The 9,743-nt window shown below is 42.2% G+C and overlaps 1 pseudogene; it reads left to right on the plus strand.

Annotated features, from left to right (window-relative positions):
* The first annotated feature begins 685 nt into the window (after positions 1 to 685).
* Positions 686 to 1,787, plus strand: LOC101032987 (ATP-dependent RNA helicase DDX39A-like; annotated as a pseudogene).
* The last annotated feature ends 7,956 nt before the right edge of the window (positions 1,788 to 9,743 follow it).

A 9,743-nucleotide genomic window follows, 5' to 3' on the forward strand; every position in this document is an offset into this window, starting at 1 on the left:
TCCACACCATGATCCGCCACTTCACTGGAGGAATTTACTGAGGCAGCCCCAAGCCTCCACAAATTGGTATCTAAGCAGGTTTGCTCAGAGTACCCATATCCATTGACTTATGCAAAACAAAATCAAAAAGAGGCAAGAAAATGCCATTCTTTAGCCCCACACCTGGTGGATGTTGAGGGTGTTTAAATGGATTCTCTTACAACGGTTAAGACAGCTTCCTGGAGTGTTTAACTGCTCCAGACCAAAGCTGCCCATTCCGATCACCCTTAAAATATCTGTCAAGCCGTGAGCTGCAGGAGACTCAGGTGGGCCGGCTAAGCACCTGGGGACCCCTGGATGGTGTTGCCGTAGGGTTCAAGCTTTGTCCTCTAAGCCCTGCAGTGCCAGTAGCAAGATTCCATCTGCACCCTCTACTCATTGGTATGGCAATGACCTTGGAAATTGCATCCCCTCAATTCATAGCCAAAGTGGGAGGGCTTGCTGGATGGTTCCTGCTGACAGGGGCTTCTTCTGAGAACTCTCGCCAGCTCCATCCCTGCCTAACTTCTCAGTTTTGTTGTGTGTATATTTTTAAAATTAGCTGGTAATTCTTATCCTGGATATAAGCAATTAGCAACTGGATCCCCTTGCAGCGTGCAGAGGAGAATGGGGTACCAGGGTCCTGCTTCTCCTGGATCTCAGCAACATGGCAGAACAGGATGTGGAAAATGAGTTTTTGGATTATGAAGAAGATGAAGAACCTCAGGCTTCTTCAGAGAGGACTCCAGTTTCCCGTAAGAAAGCTGTCAAGGGAGCCTAAGTTTCCATCCAGAGCTCTGGTTTCTGGGACTCTCTGCTGGAACTGGAGCACCCCAGGCCTAGCATGAGTGCATTCCCCAGGCCACCATGGGCATGCATGTCCTGTGCCAGGCCAACTCTGGGATGGGCAAGACGGTGGTCTTTGTGCTGGCCACCATGCAGCAGATCCAGCCTGTCAGCTGACAGGTGACAGTCCTGATCATGTGCCACACAAGGGAGCTGGCCTTCCAGATCAGCAAGGCCTATGAGTGAGTGCTTCTCGAAGTAGATGCCCAGTGTCAAGGTGTCCATATTCTTCGGAGGCCTCTTCAACAAGAAGCATGAAGAATTGGTGAAGAACTGTCCCCATGTCGTAGTGGGGACCCCGGGCCGGATCATGGCACTTGAGCAGAACAGGAGCCTCAACCTGAAGAATGCGAAGCACTTTGTGCTGGATGAGTGTGATAAGATGCTGGGGCAGCTGGACATGGGGCAGACATGCGGGAGGTCTCCCACCTGATGCTCCAGCAGAAGCAGGGAATCATGATTGGTGCCACCCTGAGCAAGGAGGTCCGGGCCGAGCACAGGGAGTCCACACAGGATCCCATGGAGGTGCTTGTGGATGAAACCAAGTGCATGCTGCGCGCACTGCAGCAGTGCTACCTCAAGCTCAAGGATGCTGAGAAGAGCTGCAAGCTTTTCCATCTCCTGGGCATGCTAGAATTTAAGCACGTGGCAATCTTCAAGAAGCCGCTGCACCGCTGCATGTCCCTGGCCCAGCTCCTCATGGAGGAGAACTTCCCAGCCGCGGCCCAGGAGGAGTGCCTGCCATGCCATCGGCAGTTCAAGGATTTCCAGTGGCGGATCCTGGTGGATATCAATCTGTTTGCAAGTCAGTTGCAACATCCACAGGGGTATGGAGGCTTGGGAAGAGATCTGGCATAAACCACTGGCTGCCGACATTTTTTTTTTATTTTAAAAATTTCCCACGGTCTCTTGTAAATCTGTGAATAACTTGTCTTCCACTCCTCTGTCATCATCCACACCATGATCCCATCCGCTTCACTGGAGGAGTTTACTGAGGCAGCCCCAAGCCTGTATCTCAGCAGATTTGCTCAAGTCCTCGCATTCACTTTCAATCCCTTCCTAACCATTGCAGGAATTGAGTGAGTCAATATCATCCTCACTGTGACATGCCTGAAGACGTGGACACCTACCTCCACCCAGCGGCCTGTGCAGGTCGCTTTGGCACTAAAGGTCTGCCCATCACTTCTGTGTCTGAGGAGAACGATGCCAAAGTTCTCAGTGACATCCGAGACTGGTTTGAAGTCAATGTGACAGAACTTCCGGAGGAAACAGACATTTCCACGTATGATGTGAGCAGAGTCCTGACCACCGGCCTCCGCACTGAGCTGGCAGCCTGAGTGGTCCTGCTGTCCTGTCCATGTTCAGCTTCCCATGCGCCAGGTGGGTGTGTCTTTTACTGTCCCAAAGCTACAGATTTATGTAAGAATATTATCATGGAACAAAAAGAAAACAGCGATTTTATAGACATCTCCCCCTTCCCTTTAGGATGTGAGGTTATAGGGAGGTGAGGAAAGTTCGTTCTGATTGTGTTAAGAAAGAAGCCAACCTTTCTTGGTTTACTCGAATTTACAGGAATAGTATATCATTTTTCCTTTTGAAACGGGTCTTTTTAATACAATGCAGGCTCTAAATTCACATCTACAAAAATGCCAAACATCTGGAGGAGAATAACAATTTAGTCAAAAATAGATATTTCCAAATAACTGGACGTTTGATCTAAAATAAATCAAATAGCCTCATGTTTTTTTGCGATATTTTTCACGCTGAAATTGGATGCTTTGTACTTACTTGTTGGATCTGACTCGCAAAGCCTTTTTTTTTAAAAAAATGAATAACTGAAAATTAGGACGAAGTTCTCAGAAAGGCAAAGGGAGTGGCTCTACGTAACGTGAGGAAAGCTTCTAGAAATATCTTTCCAGTTTTGAGAAGCTCCCTGCCAGTTCTCCAGGCTGAGAAAACTGAGTCAGCCAGGGGGCTTTGAGAGGTTTACTCACCAGTTTCCTAAGCTTCTGACAGGTGCAGGATTACCCTCCCAGCTCTTACGGGAAACACACAAAGTGTCTCCTCTAATCAGCGAGAAGAAAGTACCTACAAAGGGGCCTCAGTGGATGCCCGGAGGCTTCAGGGAACAAAAGGGTTTTTATTGTCCTAGGGATAGCATTATTCTTTGTTACCTGTGTTAATTAACATGGAGGGAAGGGCAGGACTACATTTGTTAAAACGGGTTGTGGTAAACAAGTCAGCCGCTGTGCTGAGTGATTCACGGGAGCAGAAATCACAGTGGCCTGTGGCAAACATCCACCACGGTGTGATTAGATCATAAACTTTCATTGTATGGTTATTTATTTAATTTCTATAAATTAAACAGGCGTTTGACCCCAGTGGTACACAGATCTGTAAAAGAAAAAGGAAAAAAAAATCACTTTCTTTGATGGCGCTTGCTCAAGAGGCGGAAATTTGACGGCCATCTCCGTGAAATTTGCAACAGCACCAATGGATTTCTTGCTTGCTAAGCTGCATAGCTTATTTTTTGTTTGATTTTAGGAAATGGATCAAAGCACACACAATAGTTCATTGCTAATACACTTCTTAAATAAAATACGCTAAATGCTCGTGTTTGTTTAATTGGCTGGTGGGGCGGCAAACATGATAAAACGTTTTCTCATCTTGCTTCTTTATTGTTTGACATCTACCAATACATTGTGAGAAACATTATAATGGTAGGCAAAATGGTCTTGCACAAAAGTAAGCTTTTTTCTTCTTGTAGATAAGCATCTCTAAGAACTGTGATTATTTGTACATACCAAATACCAGAATAACCACCTGAATATTTTGTCTTTGGGATTTTGTTGGTATCCCGCAGCCCTAGCTCTAATTTTGTCTGGGTGAGTTAGCTCCAGGAGGCCGGGAGAGGCCATTCCCAGCACCAGGGCTTGGTGTGAGGAGATGGATGTCTGGGAATTCAGTATAGGGCCTCAAATCATCTCCATCAGTCACTTGACAGCACGAGGGTGTCAACGTTGCTCCTGGTTTCCTGGAAGGTATCCCAGTGTGCCCTAAAGGGAAAATCTATTCTGGGGCCAGCCAGGCTGACCTAGGGCAGCCATCCTCACCTCTAAAGTGCTGCCAAGCACCACGTGCACTCACGAGAGCTTCTCACTACACCTCCACCTCTTCTTAATATCCATCCTCATTTCATAGTTACAAGGTTGAATCTGAGGCCACTCAGACCTTGCAACTCTGGCTGCCTTGAGGAAGAGTGCCCTTCGGTTTCCTGAGCTCAAGGCGATCCACCGTGACTGCACAGTTAGCAGTGAAGGCGAAGGATGCCGGTGTGAACGTTCCCCACCTCGGCAGAGAAAGTCACTGGTGACACGTTCCTAAGGATGTGGGAAGCCTCTTTCCTTGTGTATCATAGATTTTAGTGTACGCATCACCTGAGTAGTGTACATTGTACCAAATATGTAGGTTTTTTTTTTTTAGCTCTCACATCTCTCCACTGCCCCCCTTGAGTCTGCAGTCTGCAATGTCCATTATACCTCTCTGTATGCCTTTGTTTACGCATCGCTTAGCTCCCATTTATGAGAACATCTTGGGTTTTCTCTCACTGAGTTACTTCACTTAGAATAATGGCCTACAGGTCCATCTAAGTTGCTGCAGAAGACATTATTTCATTCTTTTTTATGGCTGTATAGTATTCCATGCTGTATATACCTACACATTTTCTTTATTCAAAAATCCACTGATGTTTACTTATCTTGGTTCCATATCTTTGCAATTGTGTATTGTGCTGCAATGAACGTATGCATGCAGGTGTTCTTTTGATATAATGATGTCTTTTTCTTTGGGTAGATACTCAGTAGTAGGATTGCTAGATTGAATAGTAGATCTACTTTTAGTTCTTGGAGAAGAAAAACCATTTAGCTATAATGGTTCAAAATAATAGCCAAAGGAAAATCCTGGTCCAGGAAAATGGAATGACCTTCACTTTCATTTTGTCCTCTGGCCTCCTAAAGGCGTTGCTTCTTGGAAAAATAAAATCACCACGGAGAATTGTTAGTTAAACTTCCAGGAAGTCAAATAGTAATTTGTTAAATAAGGACTCTCCTGCTCTATGTAAATATGATACGAAAAAGCTAACCTCTTTTGTTTGAAAGGGCCTTTTGGAATTGACTTTGCTTTTATTAATTTGGGCTGGGGCTTGGGCTTGGGTTGAGGCAGCTAAGAGTAGTTGTTATTTTCAATGCTATTTCTACATGAAGCTCTAGTGGAATAAAACTGTGCATGAATTAATGAAAACAACTGCAAAGGCATTTAAGGCAGGTGGTTTAAAACACAGACTGTGTGGCTTTGCAACAAACAGATTCATCCCGTATGCATGTGCAAAACGTTCGGTCATTCTACTGCTAGAAATTGAGCAGTGTAGATGAAAAACATCAGTATATGTGGGGAATCTGAAGACCACCTTCTTTGTTGGCTGTGGCTGAAGGCAGCAATAACTATAATCACTTTTTACTGCCTAAAGATTTTATATAAGCAAACCCAAGTCATACGCCTTGAAAGTGGGATTGTTTTCTCAGCCTTTTTCTCCAACCACCCTGGACCACTTATTATGCTTTTTTTGCCAAGTTTTCATAGGTTTTGGTAGTTTGATCTTTGCAGTTCACCAATTGGCATTAGGGAAATGCCCTTTGCTTTTTAGCAGTGGTCTCTGCTGATTACGATTTTGGTGACGAGGTAGAAAGTGAGCATGTATTAACAAATAATAAAAGCACATCTCTCAAGTTCATTTGCACTCTGGAGATGAGATTGTGAAAGGTTAAGCTGTCAAGTAGATGGGAATGCACTGAGATGGCTGGACCTTGTCCAACGGTACCTGTAGCAGCTGTCAACCTAATTAAGCCAGATGTGTGTTCAATGTAAACGGACCTCCCAAGAGGAATAATAACAGATTTCAGGCTCTGGAAAGAGACAAAAGATGGGGGAGGGGATGGATACAAGAGAGGTGAGCCTAAGATCTATAGAATGTTTCTGATGTCAGTGTCACTCCTACCTGGAAGACTCAGCTCATTCATGTCACCTTGACTGAACTTGGTTGAAACAGTTCTATGGATGGGTGAGAAAAGGGGTTTAAGTGAAGTCTGGGTACATTTTCATAGTCAATAAAACGATATTTGCTAAACTCTTTCATCTTCAACACATACACATATTCATGCACACACACACATACACACCCACACGCACACACACAAAACCTTAGCCTGACTTTAAATTCTTAGTAATTTAAAAAATGACATTTAAGCCATGCCAACTTTGACAGCCCTTCAAGGGAGTATGTGAGCCACGAACCAGGAAAAGGACACCAACAGGCTTTCAGATGCTCTCAGCTTATATGCGATTCACAAATCAGGATGCACATTGCTTATACTTTCTGCAACCCTACTGCCTACTTAAAACAAACATTCTGTAAACCGTAAAATGTGAGGTACAATAGCGAGTGTTATGTTAAAAAAACACTATAACTTCCAGGCAATTTTTTCCATTCATGCTATAAAATGTCATACCTCCAAAACAGAAGTGTTTGAGAGGCAGACCTTTAAGCTTAGCCAGGAAAATGCTTCTCAGAAAATTTTCCTTCATGTTGCTGAATTTAGCAACTACCTTGATGAAACCAGTTCTAAGTTGCTATGTCTCTAAGAAAATTACAAGAAACAGCCAGGCCCTTTCGAGAACTTGGTAGCTACTTAATACTTTGTTTATAGAGCAACTTCATTGATTTCGATTGATTGGCATGAAATACTATTTATTTAACAAATACGTATTTGCTGTGTGCCAGAAACGATTTTGAGTACTTTATAAAATTCACTTATTTCATGCTAATAGCAACCCTACAAAGTAGGTACCGTTAATAACCCCATTTTACAAAACAACAGAACCAAAGAAAGATTAAGTGGCTTATTGAGGTCACACAGCTACATTCCTAACATGCAAAAGTGTTGATGGTCTAGTAGCTTCTTGTAGGAGGGACCAGAGTAAAGAATGTGATACAAATCCTTCTGGAATAGTATAGATTCAACTGCAAACGGCAAACTTCTTGTCTCAGTAGATGGAGTGAAGGTTGTTCTCAAGGAAGCTTATTTGGGAGCAATCAAACAACTGAGATTAAAAGGAGACCCCAGTGTGATGTGAAATGCTTATGTGGCACACAGGAGGATTGACAGTCAAGGCTGACTCTCAAATCTTGCTCAGATAAAGTGGGTATTATTTAATGTATCCACCTCGGCTTTGACACTTAACTGTTCTTTGACAGAGTTAGTGACGGAGGAAATTCACCAAATCATTCATTCATTCTAGGTGCCAGATACTGTGTTGACCTGTAGAACCACGAAGATGAATCACACATGGTACAGACGTCAAGGAACACAGAATGTATATAGTGGATTGAACAGTGTCCCTCCCAAATTCACATCTACCTGGAACCTCAGAATGTGAGCTTATTTGGAAATAAGGTCTTTGCAGATATAGTTAATTCAGATGAGGTCATACTGGATTAGCTGGGCTTCAAATTCAATAATTTGTGTTCTTTTAAGAGGAGGCATTCACGGAGACAAAGACACACAGGGAAGAAGGTCGTGGAGGCAGAAATTGGAGCGGTACATTTGCAAACCAAGGAACGCCTTGGAACAGAGGCATTGTAACCCAAAAGGCACGGAACAGATTCTCCCTCAGAGTCTCCAGATGGAAGATGACCTTGCCAACACCCTGGCTTCAGACTTTTGGCCTCCAGAGCTGTGAAAGAGTACGTTCTTGTTGCTTTAAGCCACCCCATTTGTGGGACTTAGCTATGGCAGCCCCAAGAAACGACAGGTTTGGGTACCAGGAAATGAGGTGCTGCTGTAACGAATGCCTAAAACTAGGGAAGTGGTTTTGAGACTGAGTCATGGGGCAGAGCTGGAAGAATCTGGGCGACTATGAGAGAGAAAACCCAGATTGCCTCAAAGAAATGATCGGTGGCAATGTGGAGTGAAAAGCGATCCTGGTGAGAATTCAGATGGCTATGAGGAACAGGGTAGAGAAAGCTTGCAGCATCTGAGAAAAAACATGACAGCTTGGCAGAAATCTGAATGTTCAACATGCTCCTGGTGAGGTCTCGGAAGGAAATGAGGATCATATTATTAGGCACAGAAGGAAAACCCACCCTTGTGAAGAGGAAATTTAGCTTGATTTAAGATCTTAAACCATAGGTCCTATTTCCTTTATGAATGCTAATTACAGAAATGTTTGTACAGCAGATAGTTTCTGTGCTAAATACTACGATATAATAAAACTACACATACTATTTTTTTTTCCAAATTTCAACCCTTCTTCCAAATCATAAGAGACAAATCAGTTCAATGTTTGATGTTCCACATAAATGACGTTTAAGTTATTAAATGAGAAAGAAAAGCAGAGATTTGACTTTATACAACGTTGAATCTCAGAGTTTTAGAATTGGAAGAAATTTCAAAAGTCACCAAGATCATTCCCTGTAGGACGTGATTATCCTCTTGATACCATCTCTATAACCCCCATCTCTATATGAAATCATCAAATATTTTTAGTTATTTATACTTTTTTTTTACTTCCTACATTAATTTATCTGTGACAGTACAATTCTAATTATTAAAATGTTTTTCACTCATATGTTGACCAGTTGGGAATCTTTCTTCCGTAATGACCCAGAATGTCTCTTAAGCCTGTGTGTATAGACTTCTAAATATTAGAAAATGTGTTACTTGGCAAATCTTTTTCATTTCCGTCCTGTGAATTATTCTTTGCAAACAGTGTTTACGAGGCTTTCACTATCCTAGTGACACTGCGTGCAATCTTACAATTGTTGTTTCCTTTAATGTATGATGTTCAAAGCAGAACACCAAAATCAAAGTCCTGACCACAACAAAACATAGCAGAATCTTAACATCTCTTGTTCCGGCACACTACTTCTATTAACTCATATATATTTTACTAAACCAGCCACTTCACATCGTTGCATCACATTATAGTTTAAAGCAATTGATTTCACTCAGTGATATTTATATACATTCTCAAGATGACAAAAAAAGCAACTATCACAATGAAAACTTTTGAATATTATATAAATGAACATGCTAGGTGAAACGTAATATGGAAAAGATTTTTCTATAATACATCGTATGTGTTAATCACTGATGAAATAAAACGATTTTTGTACCCCAAAAGATCAAAAAGTTTTCTCTATAAATCTGTGAAAAAATAAAGTTTTAAATATCGATTAAGTTCAGGAGTATGAGATTTGTATTTTTCATTAAAAATTATATGTTTCATATTGATAAACATAGCATAAAATGTATTTTTGTTGTGTAAGAATTACACATCTAACTTTTATAGATAGCCAAATATTAGCTACATTTTAAAAAAGCTGTATTTTTTAAACTTTTATAACAATTCAGGTGATAGGTGATGAGGTATTCACAGGAAGCTCTTGCATTTGAGATATGCTGCAGACCCTACTAAAAGCTAATGCCCACCTCAAATACCAGAAAGCCTGTAACAGCTAAGGGTTTTCTGCTTTTGGTAGTCAATTACCACTTACTCTTGCCTAGTGAAAACAGTGTAGAAGCTTTGGTTCTCTGGAATTTTTTCTTTTTTTTTTTTTGAGACGGAGTTTCGCTCTTGTTACCCAGGCTGGAGTGCAATGGCGCGATCTCGGCTCACCGCAACCTCCGCCTCCTGGGTTCAGGCAATTCTCCTGCCTCAGCCTCCTGAGTAGCTGGGATTACAGGCACACGCCACCATGCCCAGCTAATTTTTTGTATTTTTAGTAGAGACGGGGTTTCACCATGTTGACCAGGATGGTCTCG

Source organism: Saimiri boliviensis, chromosome 16 (genome assembly GCF_048565385.1).
Source record: "Saimiri boliviensis isolate mSaiBol1 chromosome 16, mSaiBol1.pri, whole genome shotgun sequence".
NCBI classification, from domain to species: Eukaryota; Metazoa; Chordata; class Mammalia; order Primates; family Cebidae; genus Saimiri; species Saimiri boliviensis.